The sequence below is a fragment of the Eumetopias jubatus genome, unplaced genomic scaffold (genome assembly GCF_037043125.1).
Source record: "Eumetopias jubatus isolate StellerSeaLion01/CBP00866 unplaced genomic scaffold, mEumJub1_p1.0 scaffold_15, whole genome shotgun sequence".
In the NCBI taxonomy this organism is placed as follows: domain Eukaryota; kingdom Metazoa; phylum Chordata; class Mammalia; order Carnivora; family Otariidae; genus Eumetopias; species Eumetopias jubatus.
In genome coordinates, this window is record NW_028274821.1 from 12539549 (window position 1) to 12560432 (window position 20884).

Consider the following 20884-nt stretch of genomic DNA (forward strand, 5'->3'; position numbering starts at 1 on the left):
CGCACTCCAGGGTTGGCAGCTTCAGACTTGGGAAGACCAACCTGTCTCTCACTCCAACTCCCTTAAGCAACAAACAACCCCAAAGCCAAACCCATCTGATCCCAAAGAGTGGCCTATCTAAATTTCAAGCAAAATGTGTGTGTAGTAACTTAACTAGTAATTGTAAACTAGTACCCCCAAGCCTTGCCTATTTCCATCACTGGGTGGTAGCCAGCCCAGGTGTCAGATCAGCTACAACAATTTTCTTAGTGCGTGTGTGGCCTTTTCCCTTTGGACCCATCCTTTACTCTACCCGTTGCTGAAAACATACACCGGGTGATCATGTTTCTCCATGGGATCCCTGCTCCCTCCATTATTCCTGTTCCTCAAATCTCTTGACTTGCCAGTGAAGGAGCCAATCATTGACTAGTTGGTGATCACCAGATTTGTTCTCTAGAAAATAAAGGAAGACACTACTAGTGGGTAGTGAAGACTGGTGTCTAAAGATCTCATGGACTAAAAGCACAAGCAGTGAAAGAAAATAATAATAATAATAATAATAAATTGGACTTCCTCAAATTAAAAAACTTTTGTATGTCAAAGGACATATTTCTCTGGGCCTCAATTTCCCAGGTTGCAAAGAGGAGGGAGGTAGATTCAGTGATCTCTGTGGCCACTTAAGATTTTTACAAGTTGTTTTTCCTATCATAGTGGAAAAATGGAAGTGGTTTAGAAAAGGAGGAGTCTTGGGAAGAGAACTATAAAGCTTATTAGCAAAACTGAATCCTTCTGATTCAGGGCTGCTACTGGCATCTGGAAAGAGATGTTTTGCAGGTTTATTCTTCTGGATGTTTGTAGGATTGGGGGGTGTTTATATACATGGCCTGAGGGTAGAGAGAGGAAGAACAGAATTTCACATACATCGTTGATACTAAGTGATCAGCTGCTGCCACCGCTGCCCACATATGACAGGTTGGTGCCTAATACTGAAACTCAGACCACAGAAACAAAAGGCAGAAAACAGCACTCTGAGAGAACAGTTCTTACACTTCCTGTAGCATGAGGCGAGGCAGAGAAGACAAATATGCCCTTAAGTGGGTAGAACTCAGAGCTGACTCACTGACCACACGCTGTCCTCTCCAACTGCCCACCCCTTCATTCCTGCCGACTTACCTTCTCTCTCCACATCACCTCCCATCCCTCAGTCAGTCTTTGCTCTTTTAGTCCTTCAGTCCTCTTTTGACTCCACATGACACCCTATAAACTGTGAACTCCAAGTCAATTTTCACTCCATCCACAACAATCCTCAGATTAGTTGCCCCTCAGACATCCTACCCTGTCCTCCACTCCAGTGAAAGCTCCTTCAGTCCTCCTCACTCTTGGGACTTGCCTCCTGGGAATTCCTCTATATCTTCTTTTTTAAAAAAAATATATTTCTTAGAAATTGATTTATTTATTTGAGGCAGGGGAAGGAGCAGAGGGAGAGAGTATGTCTTAGGTAGACTCTCCACTGAGTGTAGAGCCCAACATGGGGCTCTGTTTCATGACCCTGAGATCACGACCTGAGCCATGATCAAGAGTCTGATGTTTAACCGACTGTGCCACCCAGGTGTGCCCCTCTGTATCTTTTCAGACCTCCTAAAAAGCAAACAAACAAACAAAAACCTCCTTTTCATTGCAGCCAAAATTCTACCATGCCCCCTAGCAAGACAAGTTCTTGACACCTGCCCCTCTCCTAATCCTGGTTTTCTAGATATTTGTCCCTTCCCACTGACACTTTCCAATTTACAAAAAACAACCCACTTCTCTTTGTCCAGATTTAATACACAGAAATAATGGTAATTAACAAAAATAAGCAAAGTAAACTTAGTATTTTTAACCCAGTCTCCTGGTTATTGGTGAAATTTGGTGGAATAGAACTTCAAGTTATGGAATAGAGGGGCACATTTTGAATAGAAATCCAACTCATATGGGCTTTGACATTAAAAGGAACTGAAAATCCTAAAGAGGGGCTGGCCACAGGGAAGGCTTGGTTTTGTGGCTCAATAGTGTCATCCAGAAACTGATTTCTTTCATTTTGTTTGTTTCCCCTTCCGTGGTGTCCACCTCATTTAAAATTAGCTGTTCTTGTGATCCCAGGATGGCTACAAGCAGCTCCCTTACCTACGTGTGCTCTCCTCTAACCACCGTGGTTATGGAGTGACATGTAATGATTGCCATAGCCTCAGTCACCTGCTCTACCCCTGTAGCTGGAGTGGAGTTTTCTTTCCTGAAACCAATGACTCCCTTAAACTAAACCAGCATGTTTGTCCTTTACTCATTTATTTGCAGGACATGCAGACTGGTTTGGACCCCACTTACTGCCCATTCCTAAACTTATGTCTAGTTGGTATCTATCCTTTCTCAGCTCCTGTCCTCCCACTCGAGCCAGAGCACTAAATGTTAGCAAAGTACCATGTGAAAGACTCCAGAACCATGTGTGGAAGTCTGTGGGCAGAGGTGAAAGATGCAGAGAAGGGGTGAGGGGGTAAGGACCACTCAGCCCTGTAATAGTTATGCAGTGATATCATGACTTTAACTCCCCGAACATCTGCGGGGAGGCTCCTATTGCTAAAAATGGAACAGCTGATTAGAGGACAAAATGGCTAGCGCTTCCAATGAATTCTGACCAGAAAGGAAAAGCCAGTTGGTGAAACAGAAGGTACGAGAAACATGGGAGGAAGTGACTGAGTCACCTTGGAATTCATAACAGCGGAAAAAGGGAACAAATGGGCATGTTCAGACACATCCATTGGATTTTTTCTTTTTTAATCAGAGAAAGGTAAAGTGAGTCCACAGTCAGTTTCTACAAGAGACTATCACCAAAGAAGAATAAGTAGCTTTAAAAAAAGAAATGCTTACTCTGTAATCTTGGGTTATCCTAATGAGAAGGATGCTGAGGAGACATTAAAGAAATAGAACATGCTCAAGGAACAATCCATGCCTAGATTTAGAAAGAACAAAACCAGAATCTCAAAGGCAGGGCACATGATCTAGGATGCATATAAGACCATGGACATGGCACAAATCTGTGCAAATGAAAAATCCTGAAGGCTCACTGTGAATATGTTGAGACTTGAGAAAATGTTAAAAATAAAAAAAAATTGGTTTTTTTCTATTTTTTAAAAAGATTTATTTATTTATTTGAGGGAGCATGTGAGTGGGGAGAGGGGCAGAGGAGAGAATCTTCAAGTAGACTCCCCACTGAGTGTAGAGCCTGATCCGGGGCTCAGTCTCACAACCCTGGGATCATGACCTCAGCTGAAACCAGGAGTCAGATGCTCAACTGCCTGAGCCATCCAGGCTCCCCTTAACTTATTTTTATTTTTTAAAGATTTTATTTATTTATTTGATAGACACACAGCGAGAAAGGGAACACAAGCAGGGGGAGTGGCAGAGGGAGAAGCAGACTCCCTGCTGAGCAGGGAGCCCGATGCGGGGTTCGATCCCAGGACCCTGGGATCATGACCTGAGCCAAAGGCAGACGCTTAACAACTGAGCCACCCAGGCACCGCCCCTTAACTTATTTTTAAAGTAAAAAAAAAAGAAGAAGAAGAAGAAAGGAGAGGTCATTGATCACTGTTTGAGGAAGGTGGTTCAAGTTAAATGACAGACAAAGCAGAACCCCTCAACTGCTAGTTTTGTAGGCCTCTTTTCTCTTACGGAAGGATTTTCTTGGAAAGTCTAGGACATTAGGGAGAATTGCAGTTCAAAGAGAATAAAGATGATAGCAAGAATATTAGTCCATTAAAATGTATGTCAGTAATTAAGCCAAATGAATTCTATCTAAAGATATTAAAGCAACTTTCTTAGTGATGATCTTGGGATTTGCAGCAAGCAGAATAATGGCCTCCTCCAAAGATGTCCACATTCGATCCCTAACACCTATGAATATGCTACCTTAAAAGACAGAAAGGACTTTGCTGGTGTGTTGAGATGGGAAGATTATCTGGTTATCTGGGTGGGCCAAATGTAATCACAAGGATCCTTAGGAGGGAGGCAGGAAAGCGAGAGAAGGAACAGATGATGTGACCATGGAAACAAAGGTCAGTGATGTGATTGCTGGCTCCTGGCCACGAGCCACAGAATGTGGGTGGTCTCTGAAAGCTGGAAGTAGTAGGGAGTGGCTTCTGCCTCGGACACTCCAGAAGCAATGCAGCCCTCTCACTACCTTGATTTTAGGCTAGTGACACTGATTTCAAACTTCTGAACTCCAGACTGTAACACATCTGCGTTGCTTTAAGCCAATAAGTCAATGGTAATTTGCTACAGCAGCAATAGGAAACTAATATAAGATCACTACCTCAGACTTGGAAAAACACTACAACAGAAAATTTACCAAAGGATGAGGTGGACATATTCCAGTTTTATAAGGCATTCTAGTAGACACAAACTTGATATCAATTATTGGTGAGATTTTGAATTGGATTCCTAAACAAGTAGTTTGCAAGCATTTGGAGAAGTAGGTATTCATCAAGTGTACATAGCTAAGAATCAATGATCCTCAAATAAGGTGACTGAGGTTTTAAAGTTATTAGACTTTTGGGGCACCTGGGTGGCTCAGTCAGTTAAGCATCTGCCTTTGGCTCAAGTCATGATCCCAGGGTCCTGGGATCGAGCCCCATATCGGGCTCCTTGCTTAGCAGGGAGCCTGCTTCTCCTCCCTCTGCCCCTCTGCTCTGCTCATGCTTGCTATCTCAAATAAATAAATAAAATCTTTTAAAAAATTAAAGTTATTAGACTTTTATTAGGGATATGTCTGTATGCAATAAATGAAAGATTCACAAAGATTTTGATAAAGTATCCCATGATAATTATGCAGACAAGATAAATAAGTGTAGATTGGACCACAGAAAATTCGGATGGATTCAGAGTTGACCCAACAAATGTACCCAAAGTATGTTGAGTTTAATGGATCAAAGCCAATTTGGAAAAAAAAATCTTTCCTGCTTTCTTTGGCCAAATGCTATTAAGACTTTTTAAATCAACACCATGACTATGTAAATGTATACTTTTTAGATTGGTGGATAAGACAATGCTAATCCATGGGTGGAAAGAATTCGTTTAAAAAAAAATCTTCCCAAGTTGGAAAAAAATAGAAGTTAATAAGGTAAAATTGAAAAGGAATGTATGTAAAATCTGGTATTGGGTTAAAAAAATGTGCAGAATTACAGTGTAGGAGAGATCTAGAGTGGCAGAAATTCTTCTTTCAGAATGAAACAGTACTTGGTAATTTTAGTTGATAATGTATGGACTTTGGATCAAGAGGAGTATGGTCTAACTATAGTTTAATCTTGGGTTGCATTTTTGGAAGTTCGACTTTCAGAGGTGGGCTGTTCTGATGGCTGCTGGAGTAGGTACCTGGTAAGTTCCACACCAGCAACGTGCAACATGAAGGGCTCTGGAAGCCATATCTGTGATCGTGGGTCCTGAAGATGTAAATGTGCAGTGAGTCCCCAGAGGCCAGTGAGTAGACCAGCTTGGTTAAAGTGGAGGGTCCTCATTGCAGAAGGTATGAGAAAAATCACATTGGCAGGTTAGGCTAAGGCATTGTAGAGGCTGAGCTCTTGCATTTCCAGCTTAATGACAGTGAGTCTTATCTTTTAGGCAATAAGGATGTTCTAAACATTTTCTTAGGAGGGAGAGGGTAGGTGAAACTTGTGTTTTCAAGGTTAGAGCTGGTATTTTTTTTAAGATTTATTTATTGGGGTGCCTGGGTGGCTCAGTTAGTTAAGTGTCTGACTCTTGATTTTGGTTCAGATCATGGTCTCAGGGTCCTGGGATCAAGCCCCGTGTCCGGCTCTCTGCTTAGCACAAAGTCTGCTTGAGCTCTCTCCCTCTCCCTCTGCCTCTCCCCCTGCTTGTGGGCTCTCTCTTTCTCTAAAATAAATATGTATTTATTTATTTATTTTAGATTTAATTTAGAGAGAGAGAGAGTGGGGGGAAGGGCAGAGGGCAAGAACCCCAAGGAGATGCCCCATCGAGTGGGGAGCCTGAAGTGGTGCTCAATCCCACCACCCATGAGATCATGACCTGAGCCAAAACTAGAGGCTTAGCCTATTGCACCACCCAGGTGCCCCTAGATCTGGTATTTTAAATGATGCAGAGGCAATGTGATGGAAAAGTAGGGCTGGGATGGAATTCTGGTCTTCAGTTTACTAGACGTTTAACTTCAGGCAAGATTCTTTACCTCTCTGTTCCTGTTTCCCTCATCTGTAAAGTATACATAAAAATAGTATGTACTTCATAAAGTTGTTTGAGGATTAAATAATTAAAATGTATGAAGTACATAGAACAGTCCCTGGCATACAGTGGCACTCAACAAGTACTAGCAAGTAGCTAGTGGTATAGTCCAAACCTGGAATATGTGGGCAGTAAACACTCTTGAAAGAAGGACTGGCTACATGGAGCGTGAAGGCAAAATCCAGAGGCTTTATTGCTTACCTGGACTCGAACTGGTTCTTACCTGTCCTCTCTTGGGAGATCTGCCCTTAGCTTCCATCAAGGTCACAGGACTGTGTCTGCTCACCTTGGTTTGCCTTGTTGCCCGAGGTCTTCCTTCACCTGTGCCCAGAGTGACCTCCATAGCCATTTTGTTCTTACATTGTATTTCCTTAATTACCTTTCCTTTTGTACACATGTCTCACTGAGCTCAATGTCAGCTTATTGAGGTCAGGACTGTTTTCCATATTTCTTTTTATTCCCCACAACGTCTGGTACAGTCCCTTGCATGAAGCATGTGCTCCAAAACTGCATATTGTTGATAAAGGAGTAGGTTAAGTTAGTGATGATTCCAAGTGTCCAAGCATTCGTTATGAGGGAAATGGTGGCACCCAGGATGTAAAAGGGGAGCTGGGTGGGAAAGTCCATTAGCCTCAGAAGACAAGGCATTCAGTGTTGGGGTACAGTGAGGTTGCAAGTTATTTGGGGTGAGTTTCCAAAGACACTAAGGCAGAAATCTAATGTAGACAAAATTACCATTTAAATCCTTTAAATCTCAGTGTCTCTCTGTAGGTGATTTCAGTTGCATGGGAAATCATCAGTCTCCCTTAAGTTGAACACAGATAAAGATGTTGACTTCCATTTGAAGGATGTGTTGCACTAAAAATGTTGCTTCTCTGGGTAGCCATAGGGGTGCTGTTTGCATTTTTCCAAAGTGGATAGTGTGGATTATGGGTATTCATGGCATATAGGATTGGACTCCATCCACGTAGAGGTGGCTAATGAATTTGAGTGGTTTAATGCTTCGTGGCCTCCTGGATGATAAACTTTTTTTTTTTAAAGATTTTATTTATTTATTTATTTGATAGAGACACAGCAAGAGAGGGAGCACAAGCAGGGGGAGTGGCAGAAAGAGAGGGAGAAGCAGACCCCCGCTGAGCAGGGAGCCCGATGCGGGGCTCGATCCCAGGACCCCGGGATCATGACCTGAGCCGAAGGCAGATGCTTAACTGACTGAGCCACCCAGGCGCCTCCTGGATGATAACCTTTTAATGCAACTTTTGGGAGAAATTGTCTATCACTTGGCAAATCTAAATAAACAAATGGCGTTAAAAATGCCTTTCAGTAGGAGTCAGGCTTGAAAGTCAGTGCAGAGGTGGAAGGAAGATTGAGTTTTTTCCCTCCCCTTCTGCATAGTGAGGCCTCCACTTTCTACGCTAACCCAAATACCCACAGAGGGGAGAAAGCAAAGAATATTATGGAAGTGCTCTTCACTCCTTCGGCAGATGTGAGCTATTGCATCAACTAGCAGATTAGGAGCCTGGGATAAGAAGAGTACTATCAGCCTAACACTGTATTTAACTATTCATGGTTATAACCCAGAGGGGACATTTTTAAAAACGTTAATTAGCTTTGGAGAGAAAAGTGCAAACCCAAGTGGAATGCTTCGCTTTGCTGGACTCAAGAAGTAATTTTAACAACCCTGATGAATGTGGAAGGCAGCATTTGAATAAAACAACCCATTAAGCAGAAAATGTGTCTCATCACATAAACAATCTAGCCATGCGGCAATGGTCAATAAACAGTACTTGACTGATAGAAATTAGCCATGCGCTAAGCCTAAATATGAACACCATGAGTTCCTCACCTCAAATGCCCGAAAAAGGGTTGCCTTGTTTTGTTGATATTACTGTTAAGGAAAAAGAAAATCATGAATCTGGATATCCTTCCCCCTAATATTAACCATCTGCCCAAATGTAACCTACTTATTTCCTGGCTAACATTCGACTTTTGTGGTTCTTTCTTTTCAAAGTGATTATGATAAATCCCTAACGGTGACTGGTGCTTACTAACGTAATATGGAGCAGTCACTTGGAGGCTGGCTTCCAAGTTCTTTTCCAACTTATAAGCCCCTTCCTCCAAAATTCCTTAAATTCAAATATTAAAACTCCAGGAGGGTGGCAAGGCAAACCCATGTTCCTTGTGAAAACCTCCCTAAGGAAATCTCTTTTGAAAATTCTTTTAGAAGATTAGAAGGAAGAGTAGAGCAGAAGTGTGCAAGGCCAAGGTCAGCTAATTCAGATCGAAGGGAAATGGGGATGTGAGCCTGTTTTGCAGGATCCCCCCTGATGCAGAGAGGAATAGTTCGTCTGCTAATGGAGAGCAGCTGTTCAAACAGAGGTGATAACCTCAATTGTTTTAACCAAAAGTGGTTGAAAAATAATGTTTGAAACAAGTGACAAGATGCTGTTTCTAAATTTGAAGGAATATGCAGAAAAGTTTGGGTCAGAAGAGTGGGAGACTCTCAAAGATATTTTTAAAACTTTAGTTATTTTGCTCAAACTTTGACTTTTGTTTGGTTATGCCTGGATTAGTCCCATGAGAGAGTGAAGTCCCAGCCTCCACGATCTCAAGCGTGTATTGCATAGGGGAGACATCAAAAAATTTGGAGTGACACCGTAACTAGTCACACCCTTGGAAGTTTTCTCATCAACCTCAAGTCTGACTGAGTCTTAAAAATCATTTAACAGAAGAGTTCATTTTTATTGAGCCTTGTGTTCATATGTAAGAAAACCACAAATAACATCGATGAGGTGCCTGGTGAGGGTCCTTATACAATCTTATGGACAGGGATATATTCTGTTTACCCCTATTTATCAATCTGTATTTTCTACTTCCCTATAACTCTTTTAATTAATGAATTCAAAATGCCCTATTGGAGGCTTCCAGGGGCAGAGGCTGGGTTGTAGCTGCCTTTGCATTTTCCCAGCCCCTACCTTTTCTGCAGTAGGCTTGATTTACATTGACCCAGGAAGATCTCATGAACATTTAAAGCCTCGTTAAATGGAGAGCAAATATAGGCAGAGGAAGTGAAGAGGCTGCTTTCGTCTTCTCTCTGGTGGAATTCCAGATCTCTCCCTGCAACCGCTGGGTAATGTATGGGTTTGCCCTTGGAAGGCGGAAATCTGTTCTATTCCAGGTTCTCTGGCTTTTATCCTTAAATGTCAGGCCATAATTTCAAGACCATTGCGATGGATACCATGTCAGTGGAATTTACATTGCATCACTTAAGTGTTTCCCTTTCCCTTGGCCCTGCGTGTTGTGTCTCTCCTTTTTCCTTCTTCCTCCCGCGGAGGCAAAATGTCCCGCAAGGAGTTAATAGTTTTAAGGCCATGCAGTTGGCAGCAGTAGATCACGGAGCTCAGTGCAGAAATCCAATTATTTCCTTTGTGTGAGATGAAAACCAATACTTAGGTGGTGGGGGAAGGGCTTCTCTTGCAGGGTTGCTTGATTTAAGATTTTGTTCCCTAAAGGACAGGTTCTGTGTTGCAGCTTGGCTTCTGGGTCACAGAAGCTATTTATTCTATTGGCTCCATTTCTCCAACAGTATTTGCTCACTTAGTGTCTCTGGGACAACAGTATTTTTAAATTAAGGTATGTACATTTTTAAAGACCTTTTGCACACTTAATAGACCACAGTACATTGTAAACATAACTTTGGTAGGCACTGGGAAACAAAAAAATCATTCAACGTTTTCCTGTGGTGGTCTGAAACCGAACCTGCAATATCTCTGAGGTCTGTCTATAATTTGAAAACAGAAGCTGCCACTGAGACCTTCAAACTAAGCTTTGGAGAGCAAATGTACAAGGAAATACAAAAATTCACAGATAAGATGGCTAGATATGGTTCCAGCTGGGGTTTTTCATTGGCTTAGAGTGGGTAGGGGAATTTCTAGTTCCAACCCAAAGATAGAATGTTTGTCTTTTTTTTTTTTTTTTTTGTAGCCGTTGCAAAATGCAAGAAGAATAGGAGCATACATAGTTTTAGCCCTCAGAAACCACTCTCTCACCTAACCTAATATGCTCATCTATTTGCTATCCATCTTGTCCCAGAAATCTTGTGGAAAGATATGATTATATGCTTACAAGGGAGCCAAAGAAAAGTGAGTGACTTATCCAAGAACACAGTATAATTAGAATCAGAATCGGGATCAGAGACGGGCAGGATGGGACAGGACAGGGGTGCGGACCCCCAAGTCAGAAAGGCCCGGATTTGAATTTCTGTTCTGCAGAGAGCCCTGATTTCTTACCTGAGTATTCATTCCTTCATCCCTAAAATGGGAAAATCATACTTACCTTGGTGATATGCTAAGAGGATTAGGGATAATGTATTTTCTCCCTAATAGTCCTATTGCATAGTGAAAGGAAATAGTAGGTAATAAGAAAGAAAGGAAATCAGACTGAGATTATGGAGGAACTAGAATTTTTTTTAAAGATTTTATTTATTTATTTGACAGAGAGAGACACAATGAGAGAGGGAACACAAGCAGGGGGAGTGGGAGAGGGAGAAGCAGGCTTCCTGCTGAGCAGGGAGCCCAACGCGGGGCTCGATCCCAGGACCCTGGGATCACGACCTGAGCCGAAGGCAGACGCTTAACAACTGAGCCACCCAGGCGCCCCATGGAGGAACTAGAACTCACCAGCTGTGCCTATCAAGATGCTTGGTCACAAGGAATGGAGATGGGTTTTGACCAACAATGATATGGCATGGCAGAGTCTATTCTAGGCTCATTGAAAGCCTAAAAGATTTATAGCACTGTGGAGAAGCAAAACTTTTTTATATGGCCATAGTTAGACTCTTGAATGAAGACCTTCTCCTCACTGCAGTCTAAAAGTGTAAAGGTGGGATTCCCCTTCATGTGGGGTATTCGGTCCTCTAAACCTCAGCCACGCCTCTATGAAGAACTAGGACCTACTCACTCAACTGTATCCTTTCCTGGCATGTACTTCAACAAAATGGGAGTCTGGGCTTCTTTGGGGATCTGTAGGAAGCAGGAATAAATGAGCAGTCTTTGGGGGGGGGTGCCACCAATGGGATTGATTAGTTTCAGTGATTTTTTCCAAACTTGGGTCACTCCCCTGAAACTTCACATTCTAGGGGAAAGAATCGGACCTGGTCCAGCTCAGGTCACATGTTCACAGTCCATCCCAGAACTTACCCAATGAAGGAAAGGCATCTTCTCCAAGGAGAAGGAAGAGGGGAAGCTGAGTAGATCAGAACATGGGCTGTCTCTCTTCTGGTTAGGACTCTCAGTAGAAAAGTTACAATCACCTGATATTATAGTCCATTGATCTTTCTCTGGGGAAAGCTGCCTTTGCAGAGTACAGTGAGAAAATGATTAACCAAAGCCTGTTCGTGTTTTGCATATCACTCTTGAGCTAAGTACCTCTATGCCTGTTATGAGTGAACAAGCTTCAATATAATGTAATATGACAACTCACATGGCACACCACACAGTCCAAACATTGCAAGGCTGCATTTTGGACAGGAAGTCTGTATTTTGGCATCTATGTGTACATCAGGAAATATAACTCCTGATACGTGCATATGAAGCTTAGTCAAGTCTAGACTTGTTGCTTAGAAAGGTATCTCCTAAGCAGCCAGAAGACAGGAACTGCTTGGGACTGCAGCACGAAGAGCCACAGAAGGACTTGGTGTCTTGGTACTCTAAGGAGTAGCAGTCTCAGAGACTCTGTCCTTGCAGCAAAATATGCCAGTTCATCCTGAGTCAAAGCACTCAGAGGCAGCTCTCCAAATCCCACCTCCCCAAGCACAGTGGCTTCATTCTGAGGCCAGGATCTCTGTCCATGTGTCCTCTCCCCATTCTCTCAGGGGCTATGGACTCACTCCCTATATAAACCTATCAGAATCCTTTTTTTTAGCAAAGGATCTGAGGTATTGATTCACAGAAAGAGTAAATTGTAGCTCATATACAATTTATATACTTCTAAATGTTATGTCTTTGAATCTTTACAATGACCCAAGAGCTGGAATGCTCATTTGCCTCCCATATCTTCTCTCTACCTTTCTCTACCCTTCTCTCTGCCCTCAGGAGACTTTCAATGGACCATATCAATGGGCTTCCTTGCCCATTGGTTTCTTCGTGGCCAATGGGGAGCTCCCACAGAAAGTAGGAGGGTGAGGTGACTCCCTCTTTGCCGGGCCTTGGATCAGCACCTCTGTGTATCTCTTGGAAGGCCACAATGCCTGCTGTGTAGTAGACCTTTCCGACGGCTATAGCTACACCAGCCATAGCTAAGCTCTCCTTTCTATGGTAACTGTCCTCTCTCCTTGTCCCTTCAGATTTGGGAGTGACAAAGTGTTCCCTGCTTTAACCCTTCCCAGAGTGTTTCAGCACGCCTTGCTGATTTCTCTGAACCCTGAGCTGATCTTTGCAAATCGTCCCCATTAAACCCTCCTTAATTACCCTGTTTGAGTCCATTACCTATTTGCTGCTGAGTATTATTGTCCTTATTTTATAGATGAGAAAACGGTGGCCCAGCAAAGAGCATGTTGAATCCAGCTTGTCCGTCTATAAACCTCAGGCTCTCTCTACTAGTGTAGTTCACCCAGCCATCTCCATATTTAAGACAGCCCATTGCCTACTGCTAAAGTATCACACTCTGGCCTTTCAGGTGTTAACTCTTATTTGAGGATGTAGTTTTGGAAGAATGACCCTTTTTTCTTCACAGCTTTCTATGGGTCGCATTCCGTTCCACCCACCAAAAGGGATGTGGGAACTCATTTTCAATTTTTGAAGAATCTTTTCTTCTTTGGGTTGGAAAGAACTGCTCTGAACCCCCTCTTTTCACTCAGGAGTACCTCCTGAGATTTTGATATTTGCAATCCTATTAAGCCGAACTCTTAAACTTAATTATTTGAAAACAACCTTAATAAAATCTGACTCAAGGCAAGTCCTGAAATACCAGATCAGATAGGAACCTAATTCGCTATTTTTTCTCTACTTTAGATGCTAAAAAGCACACTGGAGCTAGAAATGGGTTTAGAGATAATTCACGTTCTTAATCTCATTTTGAGTAACATAGACCTTCTTAAAATTTGAAAAAGTTATGAACTCTCTCTTCAGAAAAATGTGAATTTTCTCTCTCTCTCTCTCACAAACACACATGTATATATGCATACAAAATACTACCTATAATTTTGGGGGTTCATTGTCATCTTGAAGCCCACTCCTGGGCCCCCAGATTAAATCTTTCTGTTCTAGGCTAATCCCTTAGGTTTACAGGTAAGGAAGCTGATTCCCAGGCACATAAAAGGACCGATCCAAGGTCACACAGCTTATTAATTGGTATATCAATCAGGTTGGGCTAAGTTATACTACAGTAACAAAAAACAAAATTTCATGGCTTAAGACAACATATATGTTTCCACTATGGGTTAGCTAGGTACTTTATTCCATGTCATTTTTACTTAGGGATGCAGAGTGATAGAAAACACCTTCTAGAATATCATCTGTCTTCATAACAGAAGAGGAGAGGGCATTGCAAACCATGCATGATTCTAATGCTTTTGCCTGAAAAAATTTAATTTACTATTAAATTAAATTTAGTTTACCACTAAGATTTAATTTACCATCCCTGCTGGTCATATTTCATTGGCCAAAGTAAGCCATATAACCATGCCTGACCTCAAAGGTGACAGAGAACACCTGGTGGACAGCACAAGTGACCGAGAGAGCTGGTAAAGCCGGAAGTAGGACCAAGGCAGTTTTATTTTTGTCTAGCACTCTCTGCGCTTCCAAGCCTACCATATCATAAGCTGATTCATCTGGGTATATCCCATAGATTTGTCATCAGCTTAGGAGGGCCGTGTTTCTGATATAAAATCGAAACAAAGTCAGAGGCTTCTGCCTGTCTTATTTGTAAATGCTGACTTTCTGGCATGGTTCATTTAAGATGCTATCACAACAAAAGAGGCCTGTTTCATACTGGATTTTTTACAACACTTATCTTCAAACTAAAATCTTTCTACTGTCTAACTTGCTCTTATATTTCTGATATTCCCTCATTTTTGCTGGCCCTCCATAGTTTGGGACCTACGGTGTTGCTATGCAAACACGGAGGAGTTTCTGGATCTGTCTTACATTAGCAATTGGTGATAGTTGTAGCTCTATTTTTACCTTCAATTGTTCAGTTGGTCCACAATATACTAAACACTTGCTTTGCCCTGAGAGTTGTAATGAGGATAAAATTAGAAAATTCACAGAGCCTGGTGCAGAATAGTTGCTCAAAACATGTTGGCTGGTTTGTGTGTGTGTGTGTGTGTGTGTGTGTGTGTATTGGTATATGTTGAAACTGATATAGGATAATGATTAGGAGCACACACATACTATAAGATTCAGGCAATTTTTTTATTAACCTCTCTGTGTCTAAGTTTTCTTATCTATTAAACAGGAATAATATTACCAAACTCTCAGGCTATAATGATGGTTAATTATAATAATACATATAAAGCATCTAACGAAGACCTGGCTCTGAGAAAGTTCTAGATGAAAGTAGTTATTATTAGTGTTATCTGCATGATTATTGGGTAATCTGATTGCTACTTGCCAAGAGGGCAGTGTGGCAAGAAGGGAAGAGCATAGGCCGTTGGAATTAAGTAGACGTGGGTTCCAATCTCCGCTCTGTGGGGATGTGAATTTAGGCAGGTTACTGTTCAAAGCTTCATTCTCTTCTTTGGTGATACAGCTGGCCTTACTCACCTTGCAGGGTGTTTGGGAGCACCCCCTAGGATCCCACACGACAACAGTGCACTACGCCTTGGAGGCAGTGAATAATTATGAGTTTTTCTGGAGGTCCTGTGGCATACAAAGATGAACAAAAGAAACAAGTCCTCTCTTGCCTTCCAGGAGTTTATAATCTCATTGCAGAGATAAGATGTGCCCACGGAGAACTACAGATACCCTAAAATGCTGAGGGCCCAAAAGAGCTACAGCTGATGGGCTGTAGAATTTTTCATTAGGTGAATTACTGCAAGAGGGTCATTTGAGCTGGATTGTTGGCTTTGGCTGAGAAAATGTGCTTTTGACTCAAGAGATATTTTAATTTCTAAACACCATTTGTTTTCCTTTCTCTGTCTCTCCTCACCACGTCTTCGCAGCCATACCTCAGAATACCCTATTACACACCACTGATCATTTTGTATGGAGAGGAGGAATTCATTACCCTCACTGCCAGCCCGGTGTGCTGATGTGCTCTGTTTTCTGGCTGTGATATTTACAGCAGCTCAGTTAAGATCTAATTTTCTATTATTCCCTGAACTTTGCAGCCCTCATTTTTCAGCTCCTGTCTGAGATGCATTGCTCCAGCACCCTGGAACCACTGCTGGAAAGACTTATTTAACATTCAGAATTGATGAACAAACAGGAGAAACATTTTACCAGAAACAGGCCATAAGTGATGTGGGGTTTAGCTTTGATTCTTAACAATAGTTTTATACTCTTCCTTTCACCTCCTGTGGTCAACTGCATTTCTCTGCCTAATTATCAAATAAGATGCCTTGGAGGTACCTGAACTTTCTTATTGGGCTTATTGGTTGCATTCTATCTTGGAAATGTTACGGTCCAGGGTCTCTCTGGGTGCTATTATTATTTCCTTTTAATCTTGGCCTCTGGACTTGCTTAATGTTGTAGGAACCCTGTTTTTTCTCTTCCCTCTCACTAGTCTCTTGCTAGAATTGCCCTATGACAGAAAAACTGGTCTAAAGAGATCTGAGGACTAGGAGACCCTTACCTTGCCTCATTATTGGTGGATTCATTTGGTTGGTGAGACAGGCTTTTGATTAACCTGTGTTTCCACTCTCGAGCGCACTGCTCCCTGCACAACCCCTTTCCCTTGAGCCTGTGACAGCATTTATCAAGGATGAGGGTGCTTGAACACTCTCTCAGCCCACTGCCTTCCACTCTGCAGCCCATCTGCTAAGGTGTTAGCAGGCTTATGGCTATTCTGGACCTAGGAAATTTTGATAACTGCCTGCCCTTCAATAGCATATACTCATCATTGCACTGGGCACAGCCATGTTATACAGTTTAACTATGCCTTCCCAGCCATACTTCATCAGTGAGATGGGAACTTAACAAAAATACCCTTCCCTGGGATTTTGGATTTGGGACTAAGAGCTAGTTAGGCTAAGTCTCTTTATAGGGCCTGGAACCACAGATGTAAAAGTGAGGGGAACTGGGTGTCATTCTTCTAGCAGGTGGATCCAACAACAATGAGAAAAGGAGCATGCAGAGAGGAGAGCGTGAAGACACAGAGATGGGTCCTCAGGGCCACTTACAGCTCTGGTCCCACTTGTTCCTATAGCCCAGTAGTGCCTGTCATCATGTGATGTCAACTCTTCATTGAGTACCATGGATACCCTCAAACCTTTCCCATAAAATCTCTTCACAGCCTTTGACTGGCGAGAGTTGGTTTCTGTCACAGGTAATCAGAGTCTTAACTGGCACAATGTGTTTCTTTAGCAAATTGCTGGTTTTATGTTTCTGGTGATCACTACCAAGAGAAAGGTTAGATTATTACTTAGTGTCTTTCTGATCATAAAGGAAAATGTTAAAACTTCAATGTGCTCAAAATAGAATCATCAAATATACCCAAATGAATTAAAAGTGAGGTCTTGAAAGATAGTTGTGCACCCATGTTCACAGCCACATTATTCACAGCAGCCACTAAGGTGGGAGCAACTCAAGTGTCCATTGGCGAATGGACACACAGAATGTGGTGTGTGTGTGTGTGTGTGTGTGTGTGTGTGTGTGTACATACATACAGTGGAATATTATTCAACCTTAAAAAGGAAAGAAATTCCACCACACGCTACAATATGGGTGAAACTTAAAGACCTTATACTAACCAAAATAAGCCAATCACAAAAAGATAAATATTGGGTAATTCTACTTATGCAAGGTGCCTCGAATAGTCAAAATCAGAAACAGAAAGTAGAATGGTGGTCGCCAGTGGCTGAGGGGAGGAAGGAAGGGGGAGTTATCATTTACTGGGTATAGAGTTTGTGAAAGATGAAAGAAAGTTCTAGAGATTGGTTGCCCAATACTGTGAATGGACTTAACACTACTGAACTGTACAGTTAAAAATGGTTGAGAAGGTAAATGTTATGCTGTATGTATTTTATCATGAGTTCTGGGTTTCTGGAGAAGCTCGTCCATAGGCGGTTATCTTGGTGTGTCTGGAAAGATCAACCAAGAGGAATTGGCCAGGTGAGAAAGGGAGAGAGAGCATTCTAGGCAGAGAAGCAGCATGCACAAAGGCCCGGAGGCATGAATGGGTCTGAGGTGTTTGGAGAACCCTGAGAAGCACTTTGGTGTTGAAGCCTGGGCAGCAGTTGGGGGCAGATAAAGAAAAGCATGGTAGGAGATGGGGCTAAATCAGGAGGCCAAGAATGGACCATGCGAGTGAAAGGCTTATTTCTGCCTTGTGCTTTTCATCTTGCCTTTCTGAGGCTCAGGTAACTCATCTATAAAATAAGAATAATTATAATATGTCTGTTATGGGCAGAATTATTTTCCCCCCAAATTCATATGGTGACCAGTACGTCATATTTGGAGATAAGGTCTTTTAAAAGTATTAAGTAATGAAGTTAAAATTAGGAGTGCGGGCTTAATTCTATATGATTGGTGTCATAGAGACAGCAGGAGTGCGTGTGCACAGAGAAACGACCGAGTGAAGAAGCAGCAAGAGAGTGGTCATCTGCGAGCCAAGGAGAATGGTCCCAGAGCCATTCAGTTATGGCAGCCCTAGCGAACTAATACACCTACTCTAGGCAGTTATGAAGAATATTAACACATGTGATGCATATATACATTTTTCATAAAATGATTAACTCAACAGAATTATTTTTGCTGTTATTACAGAGATAAACTAGACATAAATGCCATACTAAAGCTGCACTGTGTTGAGAGGGAGAAATGTGGCTTTACTATCATGCATGTTTCTGTAACATATTTAAATACCTATAAAACAAGATGGAAAATGCTAAGTGCCAAAAGAGGTAAAGAATATTCTGTGGTAGCCCAAGGAGGAAGAACTGGGAGGAGGGAGCAGGGGGAGGCTGAGGTGGGTTTGAGAGAGGGGTAGCATTTGATCCGGGGTGGATAGGATTAGTACATGCAGATGGCATACGGGATGTTAATTGAATATTTTAATGTGCTGCATGAATAACTATCTATACTTGATTGACTTGAATGATATTCACTCACTATTCAGTCAATAGATATTTCATGAATGTCCACATGAAATTACTGTTCTAGATGCTAAGGATTCAGCAATGAAAAGGCAAAGTCTCCAGCCTCATGGAATTTAGATACCAGGGGTGATGTTCATAATTGTTAAGAATAAAAAGATTCTGTAATAGTATATGTAGTATGATTCTATTTTTAATATACATGTGAATATATAAGTCTATGTGTCATAAAAAGGACATCATGTGTGTATAGTTACATATAAAGAGAAAGTGAGCAAGCTAGAGCCAACAGAAATCTGGAAAGACAGATACCCAAGGGTTTAAGTGATTATATTTTCAGCCCTGGAATTCTTTCCCCATTTTTGTTTATCTGTATTTTCCAAATTTGGGAGGAATAAAGTTTATACACCATGTTTAAAAAGTTGTACATTATGAATGCAATTAAACAACCAACTGCTAAAGTTAGAACCTAATAGGAATTGGAAAGAATCTGCTTTCCTTACTCGCGTCTCCTAGACAGCTGCCACATTTCTAACCCCGAAGGCCCCTTTTTGTGGTTGCTGTTATTTTTCACAGTTCCACCTGATGGCCTCTTGATGTTCAACTCTTTCCCCTACATCTGCTACCATCCCCCTGGTTTGTGGCCCATAAATCCCTTTATTTGGTAAAATAAAATCTTCAGATTGAGGGAAGTACTTTTCTCAAAGAACGCTGTTAAAATTCTGAAGCTTTGGGCATTTAGAAGGAAAGATATTCTATAAATGCAAATGATTGCTGTCTCTACTTGCTTTAGACTTCTTAAACCCACAGAATTTAGGGTCCCCTTGACAGCAAGCATCTTCCATGCGTAAGAGGGTTTCTGTATGAAAGCATGGTGCCCTTCCTGGCACCCAAAGGCATAGGAGATGGGTTTTGCCTCACCGGCCCGGAGCCCAGAACCTTAGCCATTGGGTGCACTGGAGGAGCCAAAATCTAGGCTGAGAGTCAGGAAAAGTTTCTTGGTCATGGCATCACTTCTGGCAAACACAGTGTATCTTTTTTCCACTGAGGCCCCAGTTTGCTTGGCATGACCTGGATTATCTGGCAAAGCTAGTTCATGGTTCTCCAGCTTTCCAGAGCTGCTTGCATCTTTCAGCTAGGCTGGGTGTGGTGATTTTAATAGGCTCACAGTTGAAAGTATAATGTTTTCACATTTCCTTTCATTTATTTACTCTGGTTTCTTACTCCAGCCTTTTCTGAAGTCTCTCCTAAATTCAGATGCTGGAAATTTTAATTACAATTTTGCTGTGCATGTATTTATTCTACGAATATTTTTTCATCCCAGTTAGTTACTTGTGACTGTGGGCCCTGCTATCATTTGAGTAAAATTAATCAATTTGCCTGAGTCATTTTTTTAAGAGATGAGGGCCTAATGGGGTGATTATAATTTGAGTAATGTTATATATGGATTGTGGGCAAAAAGAATGTTATTTAAATATGGAAATAAATATTTTCATGCCGTGGAAAAAATCTCAAAGTTAAAAAAAATCTGATTTCCTCATTGAGAAAATCATTGATGGGGTTGTTTTACTTTGTTAATTGAAATGCTCTCTATAGTTCTTAGGATAAGTACATGAAACTGACCTTCCCATCTGGCCCATCGGGCCCCTGACTCTTCTGAGGCCTCCAGCCTCACACCCTAACCAGAGTGGAATCGTTTCTTCCACTTCCTCTCAGGCACTCAACTCTTTTATCTCTGCATCCTCACATGGTGTTTTTCCTTCCTGGAACATCCCAGCCGTTCCTCTCTGTCTGGGCAGCTCCTACTTATTTGCCAGGTCTCAGCTCACAGCTTGCTTTCTCTGGAGGGGCTTCCCGAGTCTCCCTGGTGTATGTTAGGGTGCCCTCCTCTGTACTGTGTCATCATGGAAGGTCATTGCCTGCCCACTTCTCTGGCTCCTCCATTGGTTTGTAAAACTGCTGAGAGTAGATACCATGTCTTTATGTTACTATTGTATGCCTTGTACCTCACCCAGCTCCCGGCTGGCACATAGTAAGTGCTCAATAAATATTGTCTGACTGAATGGGTACATGGGAATAATTTGTCCAAACAAAGAATCAGGTGTAAAGTGATTTTATGAGTCGCGTGCCACAATTTACTTGGGTGCCTAAATTATCCAATCAGTTCAGACTGGACAGTTATTATTGAACACCATTACATGTCTGTCAGCTGCTTCTACCTACACTGTTTCATTGATCTTCCCCTTACCTTTCTACCTTTCAGCTCTGTGAGGCTGAAGTGCTTAATCATGGTGATGGATGAACAGAAAGAATCCTGAACTTCAAAGATTTAACTCATTGTGCTTGGCCCTCTATGCGGGTATTGCTCCT